The 16,054-nt window shown below is 28.9% G+C and overlaps 1 protein-coding gene across 3 annotated transcripts in view; it reads left to right on the forward strand.

The window, feature by feature from the left end:
- Positions 1–6,052: 6,052 nt before the first annotated feature.
- The window catches only part of LOC140671123 (uncharacterized), a 58,009-nt gene continuing 48,007 nt past the window's right edge, over positions 6,053–16,054 (forward strand). The window contains exons 1-2 of one of the 3 annotated variants that reach the window (XM_072902237.1): positions 6,173–6,271; positions 6,660–7,108. The gene's annotated coding sequence lies outside the window, so the exon portion shown is untranslated. Of the gene's footprint in view, positions 7,109–16,054 lie in introns of all 3 variants that reach the window. The other 2 variants (XM_072902236.1, XM_072902238.1) reach the window with 2 other exon arrangements.

A 16,054-nucleotide genomic window follows, 5' to 3' on the forward strand; every position in this document is an offset into this window, starting at 1 on the left:
TCCAATCTCCTGGTGATGAACGTAGATGTATAAAGATTAATACATATTTATATTAAAGAGTACACGATCTTTTACTTTTATTACACTTTCTATAATTATGTATATTTTTTCTTTTATTATTAAATATTAATATAAATATTCATTTGAATTAAATATTTGAAAGTTTTATCTTTTCTGAAAATAAAAATAGAGGTGCTTACATTTTATTATGTAATTATAATAATTGAAAATAGTTTCTAATAAAATAAATAAGAAAAAAAAGATGTACCCAAAGTCAGATTTTAATCAATTTTAAGAGGATTTTATTGTAAAATTTTTTTCTAAAATATTAAATTATAAAAATATGTAATATTATAAGAATTGGAAAAATAAATAACGATTTTTCTCAACATTTTTGCTAAGAAAAAGATTTATTTCAAATTTATAGTTTATATTTTTCAAACATTTAATATAATCTTTATTAATTTTGATCTGACTTACATTAGAATTTTCGAGGAAGGATCTTGCTAATTAATATATGTTTAATGCAATAAGATATTTTATAATGAGATAATTTTTTTTTCACAGATCGTACTTGTTCTCTTTAGCTTTTCTGAAAATAAAGATGGAGGTGCTTCGAATTTTCACGTAATTAATGATTAAAAATAATTAATGAAATAAATAAGAAGATAGATTATACAAAATTAAATTTTTGAATCAATTTTTTAAGTGAACTTTTTTAACTTTTTTCATCGTAATATTTTTTTTCTATAAAAATATAAAATTGAAAAGTATTATAATAAATAACAATTCTTCTCAACATTGCTAAGAAAAAGATTTATTTTAGTTAGTTCATATTTTTCAATATTTTTTAATATAGTCTTCCTTAATTTTAATTTCACTCAAACTAGAATGTTTAAGAAAGAATCAGGTGTTAATTAATATATGTCTGGTACAATATACCTATAAAATATTTTATAATGACCCGAGAGGAAGAATTTTATACATAAAATAATTTATAAAAATATTCTATTAATTAATATAACATATTTTTTATAATGACACGAGACAAATTTCTTTTCACAAGTTTTCTTGACACTTTGCACGTGCATCACGTACTTAGAGAGACAGACGTTTAGTTAATGATACGGTATAGATAGCATCATGATGTTATGGCCGTTGTGTGCTTGCCAGATGTCGCAGATTTATAGGTAACAAACATTGCTTATAGAAAAATTGCATGCAACTAGTTAGCGAGATTGTTTCGTTTAAGTTCACAACACGTGGCAATTTTTGCATTCTCTATTTCTGCTGACTACGCAGGTATATTACACATCTAACGCACATGTGACTCTAAATGCAACCTGCAAAATTCAGGATGAGTATAATGAATAAATGACGCATTCCGAGCAATTTCAGTCCAATTTCTGTCACTTATTTCTTATATGTGTAATTAACCTGCCACTGTATAACAAGATAAACGCGTTCATAGATATAATTTATGTAGAGACGAAGAAATAAAAATCATAAGTTAGTTTCTGTCAAATAAAAGAATGAAAAATAATCAATAATTATATTTACTGCCAATTTCGAAAACTCGAGACTCATAATTTGACATTTCAAATTCATTCGTCTTTCGCAACAAACTGTTTAATTCATTAACGAATACAGAACGTATACAAAATATTGTGAAATGTGTGATATGAATGGCTCGTAGACTACAATAGTAATGAGATGTAATTTAGAATAATGGGAGGATATAATAAAGGTAATGAATTTTTCGTACAGAATGTGACTCTCTCTAATGTTTTCTTCTTTTTTATTGATATTAAACGATAATTTTCGCATTAGATGAACAAAAGCAGAAACCAAATGATTACTTTTTTAACGTTACATAAATTAAATATAAACGATATATTAAAGCTTAAAAAGAGTTTATGTCATCGCAAAAAATCATGCATTATTTTTATAAGACTTTTTTCAATAGCAAGAGAGTCGTTTTTATTTTAATTATTTGTTTCATCTGAAATAACATCAAAATATACATCAAAATAATTTAATTGCCGCGTAACTGCGCGAGTAAAAAATTATACGTGACTAAAATTAAGAAATTTTAAACTATTTTGTCGCTAATTTTTTGCACTAACAATTTTGCAATTTTTTAAAAATCGTAAATCACGATTTTAAAGTTCTCAAATATAAGTGATAAGTCAGATTGAAAAAGAAAAATATATTTCACTACCCAAATAGCGCACAATATTTATGATAAATATTTATATAAAAATATATATTTTTGAAATATTATTATACCTACATATTTTATAAAAATCTTTGTTCGATATATTTTTAAAATATAGATGAAAATGTTAAAAATATTTATAAAATATTTAAATAATTATTATAAATATTTTATAAAATTTTGTGTTGTCTGGATATTTTTGAGATACAGATTTGCAGATAAGAAATGCAAAATCTCCTTGAAATATATAAATATATCGAGTTTGCGACTAATAAATCAATTTGCATTATGTTAAGATTAAATTAATGAATCTCGAGAGAAAATGGAAGGAATAGAGTTGTTTCTCGAAAGGAGTATATATAATGGACAATTGTACCGGAAATGTTCTAGGCAGACACGCCTGCCACGTGTCATAATACTCGCCATTGTAGATCATTTCGATCACAATCGAGTAAGGCATTCGAGAATCTATTGCTACTCTTTAAACGGTTTCTGGAACAGGTTTCGCAAGTGTGATGAATAACGATCTTGTTACTGGGCTATATTATCGTAGCGATAAATTGGAGATTTGACAAGTAAAATTATGATCTGTCTAATATCATTCATTATTTCTTATATTTAACGTAAACGCGATATTGTATTGCTAAAAGAATCGCAACAATTTTTCTAATTAATCAAAGGAAATGAAATTATTCTTTAATGTTTGCAATAAATCAATTAGTTCTATATATTATTATTATTATTTATTTATTTTATATTATTACTTATTTATTTTTTAATCTGTGCCTTTCGATTTAAAATAGCTTCCAGTTTCAAATTTGTAATTCTTTCGTGTGCAAATGCACTTCTTATATTGAAAATAAAAATTAAAATCAAGGCAGCTTCATTGGTCTTTTAAAATAGAAAATAAACTCAAAATTGAAATTACTTCTATTTATACAATACTGAACGCATTTGTTTTTTCGTATAAATTGTTTTTATATCTATTTAATATTTGTAACGAAAAAGAAAATGCGTGAGATATCTTTATTTTTTTATATTTCTAGAGATATATAAATATTCACACAATTCTTATTGCTCCCGATGTACTGTTAAATGTTTTTTTAATATTTAGTGTTATTAAATATTTTAATAATTACTATGTATCTCAAAAAAATTTTTAATTATTTATTGTGAATGTAGAAATGAATTAAAATAATTATTCAATCAAAGCAATCGGTCGTGCGATAATTAAATAATAATTAAAAATTTTTCCTACAAAAAATAAGAATTAATTTTCTTTTAGATTGTTCATTTGTCCCATAATTCAGCCTTCGCAAATTTCTTTCTTTTTGAGAGAAAGAGGGAGAGAATGACAATCCTGTCATGGTTCGTCAGGTCGCGCGACCGGCAAAAGAGTCACATATTAATAACTGGAGCAAAGAGCAGTTGTGTAAGTCGGTGGGTGGCCGCCTTTCTCTGCAAAGCGGCTGCCAGGGTTTAGCGAGTGCTGTGAGCCGAGATTTTCTGTGCTTAACAATACGAAAGATCGGCGACGACGTGCTGACAGATTCGTGCCGATTAACGAACATTGTTGCGTTGAGAACTTTAACTCTCTCGAGAGTTCGGGCCGACGAAAAATATTCCGCAATTCCGTCGTTGCTTGAATTTGCGAATGAGCCAATTTTTGTATTATAAGATATTTATAATTAATTCTACACTTCAAATTTAATTTAATTTTCGACATAAATTCTGTATTTAAAGAGCAGAGATATATAATATAAACAAGAAAGTTTAGTTTTTGGAGAAATTTTTTTCAATCCGTAACTACAAGCGATTTCAGGATAAATTAAGGAAAAAGCTACATGTCAATTTTTAGTGCACCATTACGTTAATTTTTAAATAAAAACTAAATATTTAAATATATAATAATTAAATATATTTATATAAGAGCTTCAGTTTAATATTAATTCTTTTTTTCTCTTGAAATTCATTTTCTTTTTTCTTTTTCTAATTACAAAGATATAAGTATATAAAGATACCTTTAAAGATGTATGTTATTTATTTGTGGAAAGAATAATTTTAATTTATCCAAATACATATATAAAGTAATAATTTAAAATTAATAAAAATAATAGAAATAATAAAATAATAATTTTATTGTAATAAATTAAATTTCTTAATATATTTTTGAATTATAAAAATTATAAAAAATTACAAAATATTTTTCGCATCGATTGCAGGAGCTGTGGTTTTATTTGATGCAGAAAAGGCATTGACGAAAAATCGAGCAGCTGCAAGTACGAACTGAATTCGAGAGATCGGACAGAAGGTAGGTAAGTGAATTGTCGCGAAGGTCGCCCAGCTCACTTTTTCCTTGCACTTTTCTCGACTGATTCTCGATTCCTTGCGAACCTTTTACTCCCATCTATTCGTTTGCTACATTTCATTCCACTGACAATGAGTCGTTCCTATAAAAAAGCCTTCATTAAATTCTTAACGTTTGCATATGTGTTCCGTTATTATGTTTTATTGCATTAAGTTAAATCATATGGAATTTACAGGCGCAGTCGCCGAAATTATTTTACTTGTCATGACTAATAATTATCTCGAACTTTCCTTCTGTGCATCAAAATTTTAGGAAATTTTAAAATACACAACATTAATACGTTGTATACAGATCATGATTTATACGATATATAATAATGATTACTAGAAAGTTTTATTAGATTTATTATTTTGACTTTTAGCAATTTTTTTAAAGAATATTAAATAATATTAAATTAATCTTTTGGCATTTTACATATTTTTATTGATATTTAAATAGTACGTCAATTTTTAAATCTTTTATATATATATTTTTTTAATATGAGTCAGTGTGTTTAAAAAACATTCGTCGATGTAATATTTGTGTAATTGTCTGAAATGAAAAAAATTTGATCTGGTTTTATCCTGCAGGATATTTTTAAAATACTAAATATCTATTTTCACTAGAAAAAAAATTTTTAAAATAACAGTGTCATTTTAAAATTAGGTATTTCAATTTTGTTAAAATTTGTTCATTTCCATTAGTTTTCAAGATATCTATTGTTTGAAAAATCATTTTGAGAAAAGCTTAAAGTTTTGCAGGTTCATTTGAAGGCCCATACGTTAGTCTATTCAAGGTCTTATAACTTTGTCAATTTTATTTTCAATAAAATTTGGAAAACATTCTTCGGACATAATATTTAAAAAAAATGTAACAAAAATCGATTTTTTTTGACCCTCTAAAATAGTTTGGGCTCTTAAGAGACAAAATTTTGAAAGAATTATTAATAAATAATTGCAATATTAAACGATGATTAAACAAACAAATGCGAGAGATGAAAATGATTATTTGTTTTCCTATCGTGTTTACCTTTGCGTTGACAAAGCGGTTTATCGAAATGACATTAATACCTGACATTTTTAACTTTACCTTCGTAGTGACATTACTGGTTTTTTTTTATTAGGGATAATTATTACACACAGCAGTGGCTCGTAAATGACGATTTACGCTTCACGTTCGCGTCAAAAATGCGTGAGAACTATCTGTTGCACGACGAGAAGGCGTCAAGATAAAATCCGCTCAATCTCGAGTAAAAAAGTTCTCCGAAAATAAAATAAAAATAAAAAATATGAATCAAAATAAAATACTAAAGTCGATACAAAATGTACATCACGAAAAAAAGCAACGTTCTTTCGCGTTAAATAAGATCTAATTTCGGAAAACTGATGATCTGATTTTTGCAAAACCTTTCATTTTGCGTAGGAAACTCGGGTTTTATATGTATTTTTTATTAATAAAGGGAATTATGTGCCTTCGTAAGATAAACAAATCGACGAGGATAGCGGTGTCAGAACGAGCGAAGATTCCGAAAGAAAGAAAGAAAGAGGGGATCTCTTGCTAACAGAAGGGATAAGAAACCCATGCACGTACTCTTACCAGCGACGACTTTAGTCTGACGATCGCTTCCACGGAGCGAGGTTGACTGAATCCGACATTAATCCCAGGATAGCCCGTCGGTCCGAGCACACTCGGTGTCTTGAATCCTGGTGAGTGATTGGTGTAAACGAAAAGAAAAGGAAAAAAAAAAAGTGCTCCCAAATTTCGCGTCGCGATATATAAACATTTGATTTAACTTCATCATAAAACAATTCGGGGAAAAAAGAAATCAAATCAAGTTGTCAAAATTTGAAGCTCGTAGCGTGTAGTTTGACAAGATAAAAATTACACGTGTAACAAAATATTTATAAACGAAAATATTACAAATGGAGAGAAGAAGTCAAATTTTTTAAAATAATTTCCAGATTATATATCAATTAAACGTATAATATATCAATATTATTTCCGGGATATTTTGCAAAAAATCGGAGCTTTTTTTTTTTTATATTTTACGCAATAATTTGCATAATAATTTATACTCCCGTATCGCGCGAGAAGACATATATCCCCCACAGTTTTCTCGACACGTGGCTACTCCCTCTTCGCCTGAGTAAAGTCGAGGAAGCCGTCGACTTCGCGAACGTGGTGCGTGGTGTGCAACTATCGGCAGGAGAAAGTGTGCTTACTTTGTGTGTATCTTTCGGCTATTTCGGCGGATCGATCGCGACGAGACGGAATCGATGATCGAGTGTCGTCGTCGACGACCCGCCTGACGATGAGAGGTCCGCGTTTCCTCAGGACAGCATGATTCTCGACGCGTGCGATCGTCCACGTGCATTAACATGCGCGAAGACACACGTGTTCGCGGGGACCGCTAGATCCTCCTGAAGAGGCCTGAAAAGAGGAACGCCTGACCTTAGAGCAAGAGATCCTCTGGCAAGGATCATCGAACGCGACACGATCGAAGATCGATTGCGAGGATTATTTCTGGCCATTGGACTATACAGGTTAGTCATTTTTTTTCTTATCTGGAATTTTTAGAGAATAAAATTAATTAAATGACTCGTCATTTTTGCAAAAAAGGAAATTTAAGCAATTAGTAAATAGTAAGCAATTAGCAATTAGATTAGTCATTTTTTGTCTTTCTTATCTGAGACTTTTAGAAAATAATTAAATTAAATTAATTAAATAATTAATTTAATTAATTAAATAAATCATTATTTTGACAGAAAATTAGCAAATTCAATCAAATGCGGATCAAAGAAATTTTGTACAGATTAGTCATTTTTTGTCTTTCTTATTTGAGATTTGTAGAGAATAATTAAACTAAATGTGAATTAAATAATTAATTTAGTTAATTGAATGGATTCGTATTTTGATAGAAAAAATTAGCAAATTTAATAAAACATGGATCAAACAAATTTTATTTTGAATTTTACTTTATAAAACAATTTGGAAGAAAAATCAAATTTGAAAATTTGAAACTCGTAGTGATGTTTGACAAGTAAATTACGCAAGTAAAATGTTTATAAAAACGAAAATATTATAAAACTTAAAAAGTATTGTAAATGGAAGTTGAGATAAAAAATTCAGGAGAAAAAAATTGTGATTAATAAAAAATTGACAGACACGGATTTATGATGAGTTTCCTGGGTTCTCATTAAATTATTTTGAAGATAATTAAAAGAGCAGATAAGACACATCTGTCATTTTGAGAAAAATAATATTTCGGACTCTCAAAGGTAAGAAAATAAAATTGTCTTCTATATTTATAATGTAATATAAACGATCATAATTCGAGTTCTTTTTTAATTAAGCTAGAATCATGGCGTTGATTATATTTGCATTATTTAAAGGATTATATTTTTAGTCAACTGACACACACACATTACGTAACGACGGATTGCATATGTAACATTATGCACGGCCTGTCACCTGGACGTAAACTGATTTCAACCAGTTTCTCCGATATTTTTCTTCGATTCGAAATATCGGCTTTCACTATACAACTATAGACTGTATAGGGTGTCCTAAAACTTCCAAATTTCCTTTAGAGGCAAGTTCTCTGGTTCAATTTGGAGACGATTTTTCCCGAGTAAAAATGTCAAAAGAAAATTATCAAATTAACATTTTATTAACTCCATCTAAAAAAATTACTGAAAAATATAGTCGTATCAATCTTTGAACTCCACAAAGTTTAATTTATGAAAAGCCCTTCTTTTTCAATCGATTTTACCTCGAAAATTATTGATACTTCAACATTTGCACTGAGAAAAAAGCGTCTCTAAATTAACCAGAGAATCTGTCCTTAAAAAAAATTTGGAAATTTTAGAACACTTTGTATAACAAATTTCCGAAAAACTTAAATCACACTATTCTCCTATTATTATTTTTCTATTCGTTCTTCATTTATTGTTTGTTGCTTGTATTCTCGGAACCCTCAACATCAATCTTTTCTTCTATTTGTTGTGACACACATTTTTTAATAATTTTTTAAAAAATATATTATAATCGTTAATTTTTTTATACCTATTTTTTATACCTAATTTTTTTATACCTTTTTTATACGTATATTTTTTTATACATTATTTGATTTATAATTTAAACCAAATTACTGTTTAAGGGCGAAGTGAACTCTTGAAATGCCTTAAAAAATACGAAAAAACGATTAAAGAAAGTTGCTCCCCGGGTCGTTTTCTCGGTATTCATCAATTTTCCGCGGTTAGAAACGCCCATCTTCTCTTTCCATCGTCTGTAGAGCGAGAATATCATCGACGGGCGCGAGAAACTCACCGCAGTGTGTCATTTATCGCCGCAGATAATGGGCAGTGGTCCAAATCGCCGAGTTTTGTACCTACACACTGGTCTCAAATGATCCAATCCGTCGCGCTCCGTTTGTCTCTCTGTAATCATACATTTTTATTTTTAATAACAAAAAAAAAAAAAAAAAACGCAGCTGAAACATCATCGACACGATTGAACCTGGATTTAGCAACAGTTCAGAAATAATTCAAGAAATATTTAGTCTACTAATTTAGGTTCAAAAACATTCTCTCCAAAATATTTTTTCACATATATTAATTACTTTCGCTCTAAGATTACCCACTCTTACTTTAACGTCGGTATCGTTTAATCGATATCTCTTAATTAACATATATTCCGATTAGCATATACTAATCGTTTTGATATTGACTTTCGATTTTTGTCATTTCTTCCCTGGTGAAAAATATTCTCAGAATTACTCATAAAAATTTTCTGACCTTTTTATAAAAATTAAGAAATTTTCAGATTTTCTGTATGAATTGACACACTTTTCAAAAATGTTCAGAAAAGGAATCTAAAACTTTATGAATAATTTTACATTGTTTTCGTTTTTTTCTTCAGTATATTTGAAAATATCTGAAAATATTTCTTTATCAGCTTTTATTTTTCTGCCCTGTTTTTGAAAGCATTTTATCTAGCGATTACAAGAATACAAGCCTCGTTCTATTTTAATTTTCCATTGGGCATCGAGCAAAGTATAATGACTTGTTAACATTTTATTTTTATCTGATATTGAAAAATAAAGATAGAGAATAACTCTTGTGTTAATTTGCATCTCTAAATGGAATGCACTCAAAGACAGGATAAAATATAAGAGCTGATAAATCGTGGATTTTTCAAAAATATTCCGCTAAATAAAACACATTAAATAAATATTTTGAACAGTACAAAGATATTTCATATGATTATTGTAAATGAATTTTGTAAAAATTTCTCATGTATATAAATATAAAAATATTCTGAGATTTCTTATTCTATAATTTTCTAAAAAAATATTAAAAAACCTAAATAAATCTGATATTTTTTTCAGAATTCTTCATAAATTTAAATGATGAAAAATTTCTAAAATTTTCTAAGAAATTACGAGATTTTTTCACCAGGATCGCCAATATTTTAGAGAGAGATGCGTCGAATTTTGCGATACTTTCAATTCCAATACGAAAATATATGAAGTTTATGTTCTTTTTAAAAAAATTGACAGACTGAATTTTCCTCCATTCATTTTATTTTAATCGTTGATAAAAATTCAACGACGTGAGCTTATTCTATCTGTGAATTGAAAATCGCGAAGATCATTTCCTCGTACAATTTATTTAGCCTTGTTTAGCTTTGTCGAATCTACCTCGTTGATCGAATCTTGACGTTTCCTGAAGCGCCGCAGGAAACTCTCTCACTTTCATTCGCATACGTGCTACGCATCACGCACTCCTGTACGAGATATACCCTCCGCTGCATCTATACAATTTCTATTTCATCTCCGCGTGTGATTCCGATATGGAATTTTCAAGAGAGAAAAATCTCCTCTCTACGCAACCACGCGAGTAATTTCAGCCATTCCAAATTCCAGGCTGACATTATTTATTTAGCATTTACAACGAGATAGAAAAGTACATGTAATGCATTTTTCATAAAAAATAAGAACGATGAAGATCTTCGGTCGTGGGCAGGTAAACACCTATAACGATCCAGTTAATTAAAGAAATAATTTAAATTACCGATAAACGTATCGTACTTTACGTCGCGAATTATAATGGCAACTGCACGCGAGACTGTTATTACACGCTTTCTTTCAGACTTTTATAAAACTGCGAATCATTGTTGTTTAACTCTCGCGCGCATTCCAGCGGGAAATTGTTCGGAGAAAAATATCCGTTTTGGAGCGATAAAGGATTTCCGTTTGAAAACCGGATATTTTGCGATCCAGATCGAAGAAACGCGGGCAGATTTATTATAAGCAATTTCTCATTTATTAATTTTCACGTTCGCGATTAATCGATAGAAAGAGTCCTGTTTTATTCGAAGTGACCAGAAGCCAGACAGCATACAACGTTTAGAAAATTTATACGAATTATTTATAATAATTATTTGAATATTTTATAAATATTTTATAAATATTTTTGTAATTTTTGATTGAACAGATTATAAAGATTTATCACAAATCTCTTAAGAAATATTTAAAAATATTACTACGCAAATATTTTATTTTTTATATTTACAATAAATATTGTACATACAAATATTTAATATCTATATTTTAATAATATGTCGAATACAGTTTTTATGATTTTTTTCTCTTAATGTGTATAAAATATTGATATAATATTACAAAAAAATAAATAATAAAAATATTTCTAAATATGTATCAAAAATATCGTATGCTGTCTGGGAAGCCATCAAGGATAAAAAATAATGAAAAACTCTTTTTTTGTATATGTCATTCATAGGTTTTAATGGATGAATTTTTTATCAATCATTATCATATCAACTGGGTTAGTCGAGCATCTTTATTATTGTGCCAATAAATCTGTTTCCCGAATCTTAAAATTGATTGCATTTTTACCTCCGCACGTCAATAACTCAAATGTCATCAAAGTATTACAAGTGTAATTTCTAAGTGTAAATAACTGTACAGAGATCGCTGTTCTTTTTTTTTTTTATTTTTTTCATTTTAGCGAGATGAAAGTACGCCTTTGCGCTTTATTACACGTAGCTGACCGCGATTTACATAACAATTTCAGCGCTTGCCATATACGCGATTAGCGCAATCTTTTTGAAGAATTTCGACGGCGTTTAAAAGACCGCTTATCTCGAAAATGAAAGCCGGTCCCGTCTTGCAACTATCGCCGCTTATAGATTTTTTTTTTTATCGGCGTATCGGCTGACCACCTCAGGCCGTATCTACTTATCCGGCCAATTCTACGTAATATTTCTCCAACGATTTGAGTTTTTAAACCGCAAATGATTAGCTATCAAATCAAAGTACCAATCGAATTTTGTGCAAAAACACATTTATACCTTAAACATTACTTTTTTCCTCCAATTTCTTAAGAAAATATTTTTGATCCTATGAAAAAATTCGACGAGAGATTCACAGATTCTTTTTACTTTCAAGCAAAAAGAGAGAAGCTGATTTTTTTATATTTTATATACAATTTTTTAACCGATGTGAAAATACAATACATAAATAGTGGATAAATTAAATAATTTTTTTTTTCTTCAGAAAGAAAGACAAGGAACTAATGAGTTTAAAATGTAGATGTGTTTTTGTACGAAATTCGTTTTACGTAATAGTCACGTCAAAGGATCAAAGGAACGGTATGACGAATCGATAATTGCGTATCCGATTAAGATGTATCAGGAAAGCGATAGGAATACTGTAATAGAGTCGTTCGCTCGCCCCAATTTCGCAATCTGTGCAAAACGCACATTTTGCACCGAGACTCGCCATAAAACGTCGCGCTTTTATAAAACGCGTGTATCGCGCGCAGGAATTTCGCAGCCGTGATGTGAAAAGTGTTCATAAAGACGTTTCGCGCGCGAATTAAATCTCTCCTTTGAGGTTTAAATATCGCTTGACTTTTCGAAGAGACGAGTCGAGCAGAAAATGTTCACGTTGATTGAAACTTGAAAAATCTGCATCAATTTTTTGCGTTTTATTATATTATTCGTCGCAGTTCATTCTTTCAAATCTTCTATAAAACTTTTTCAAACGACGTAATATTTATTTGCATACACATAAATATATTTTTTTATTCTTCATTCTCTTTATTATATTTTTTATTATTATATTATTATTTTATTTTATATTCTTATTTATTATTATTATTATATTAATTTATATATATTATACATATATTTAATTATCATTATATATATATATATATATATATATATATATATATATATTATTGTATTATTTTATATATTTATTAAATATATTTTTTATTATATATAATACTCGGTTTCTTTCCTTCTTTTCTCTCTCTCTCTCTCTCTTTCTCCGGATCATTTCTCTCTCTTGCTCTTAGTTTCTATCAGCTGATCGGTGAGCACGATCGATAACTCTCTAACGATAAATCGATACCGCGTTACGCAAGAGCGCCTTTGCGACACGACCCACGCGCGAAATGTATTGTTAATCCTTTCCCGAGTGCGCGAAGTGTTACGAAAAGAATGTTACATAGCGCTCGCGATTTTCCTACCCACTTGGCTGCTATCACTCTATTAAGTTAATACTCCATCGCGTTATTCGCCCTCCGGACATAATGTTCGACGGACTATTGTTAAAACCCACACGTCACCTTCAAGTGTTATCTCGCAAGTCTGTCATATTTCGTGTTTTATCATAGAATATTTTTATTCTATCTAACATTTCATTCTATCGCTCTTACTCTCTTCTATCGTTTTTTTGCCGAGGTGAAGAAATACAATTTTATGAAATGTCAAAATTTTGAAATTAATGAAGAAAAAAAATTTTATTTAAAAAATTAATAGAGATTAAATGTATATGAAATCTTAATGTATGTAACTTTGGAGAGCCATTACAGAAAAATCAGAAGAACATTTCTTATGTCTTGGAAAAAAAAAAAAAAAAAACGCACTATCAATTATGACTTTCTCACGAACGTTAAATTGAAAGTTTACGGGTTAGTTCATAAATTAGAAAATTTATGAATCAATTGAGAAAATTTTATCTTAGAATTTTTTTTTTTTTTTTTTTTTTTTTTTTTGTTACTATCTTCTTAAATAATCTCTGCAGCGGTAAAATCTCTTTTGTAACCGTCTTTTTATTTATTTCATTACTAAATTATTTTTAATATACCAATCGGTGCGTCATATGTAGCTTGATTACATTTCGCGTTGCAATTTAACACATGTCGCGGAATTAAAGATGCGCGCGGGCACGCGTGGTGCGAATAAATGAAGGACACGCGTGCGACAGGTGTAAATGTTGCTGATGTTACTTTCGCAACGAATTTGACCCTATTGGAAAATGTACAAAAGAATTTAACGTAGCTATTTAGCTCTAACGTATTTTATTCTGTTATCTTCCTTATCTAAGTTGTCTTAAAACTTTTCAAGATTCCTTTCTTCTTTGACAGATAGCGTCCACGGAATGTTATTCACAAAATATATATATGTATAATTGATATTAAATTAAAAGATTAATATTCTGTAAAATTCGGCTAAATTTCTGTTATGAAAATTCTATTAATTAAAAATTAATTAAATTATTTAAATAATTTAATAATTTAATAAAAATTTAATTATTAAATTATCTAAATTATTAAATAAAGATTAATATACTGTATTAATTGAGAAGAATCTGAATTGTTTATTTTTGACTTAAAACAATTAGATTAAAAATATCAAGAATTATTTTTAAGATATATACATATTTAAGATATTAAATTAGCAAGATTAATTTGTTGCACTTTTGTAGACATACCATGAAAAAACTTTTAATTCAATTTGATGATTTAGGTAAAGAATCTCGAGAAAGAAAACGTGTCTCTTCAAGATTAAATATTTATCGCTGAATTCACAATATTGTATTCGCTTCGTTGAACGTTCTCACTGAATTTCGAAAGGCTCTCTGGTTCCGCGTGATCGACGCGATCGGATCTGATAGACATAAACGGACTATTGATCCTGGAAACAACTGTGTACGTTAAAATATGTCCACTTTCTTCGCATGTTTAACTTTCGTTGCGCTAGCCCACTCCACGCGGCATAAATCTATCATTACATCTGATTTAAGTATACTTTACCGTGATCTATCTAAATATTTTATTTCATCGAAATTATATATTCTGAATACGTTTTAAATTTCTACTCACATATACCTGCGAAAAAGCTATTTTAGCCACTTTGTTAACATTTTTTTTACAAGTCTCGTTAATGCAATATACAATATAATTAGAGAGAGATTTATATTCTCGAAGCAGCATTAATTAGTTTTATACGAGAAACATAATTTTAATGCATATATAAGTTTTATAAAAGTTATTTAAAAAAATATATTTTTATTCCTTTTTAATGTAAAATACAATATGTATGTAAAAATATGAAAAATATATTTAAAAATTATTAAAAATACATGTATATATACAATATATATATATATATATATATATATAAGTAGGAGAAAGGGAGAGAAAAATATAATGTATGGAAATATGTTTTTCGCTTTATAATCGGTGCATATAATTATATATGAAGGAAGTATTCATCTGTACTTAACATCCATTAAATATTCTTCCTCATCGAGTTTCACGAATCTCTCTCGGTCGTATTTCACGCGTTCGCCGGTGATTTGTGTACGACGACGATAAATCGTCGGAATAAGATAATAAGGATAATGAGATAGCGCGGTATACACGATATATGTGTATATGATCGATAACGTAACGATATTTTTTACTTTCACGCTGATGATCGCGATCTCTGAATGGGATGCCGGGTCACCCGAGAATACCAAATTGTTTTCGATTACGTCAAGCAAAAAAGAAACTGATTCGATTAACGTGAAAAAACTTCGGTTAAGGATAGAAAGAACAAAGACATAAAAAAAATAATGCTATTATAACGTTAGTGTGGTGTCACTTTTTCGGAGAATAAAAACTCGATTATTCGAATGGCATTTGGAGTGCTACTGGAAATTTTGACGTTTGATGACACTTGAACTTTTTTATTCTGCTTTTTTAATTAAATTATTTAAATCATTTAATTATTTGATAAAAATTTTAATAATTTGATCCTTTAATAATTTAATAAAAATTTAGATTATTTAAATTATCTAAATTATTAATTAAAGATTAATATATTGTATTAATTGAGGAGCATCATCTGATCGATGACATTTGAACTCTTTTTTATTTCTTTTCCTTTTAATCTTCTGGCAATTAGATTTTCTGCGGCGATTGTTTAGAGACGAATCGACGCCGATTCATCGAGCGAGGATATAATCACGTTATTACGCGGACACTGTTAACATAATTACTGTCATTAGTCAAATTTGCATAATGCGACATCTTCATCCGTTCTACTTTATTCATCCCACGTTGTTTATGGTCTGGATTATCAGTGAGATTATTAACGCTGCAAATATTTCCGCGACAGGCCGTCGT

The sequence above is a fragment of the Anoplolepis gracilipes genome, chromosome 11 (genome assembly GCF_047496725.1).
Source record: "Anoplolepis gracilipes chromosome 11, ASM4749672v1, whole genome shotgun sequence".
NCBI lineage: Eukaryota > Metazoa > Arthropoda > Insecta > Hymenoptera > Formicidae > Anoplolepis > Anoplolepis gracilipes.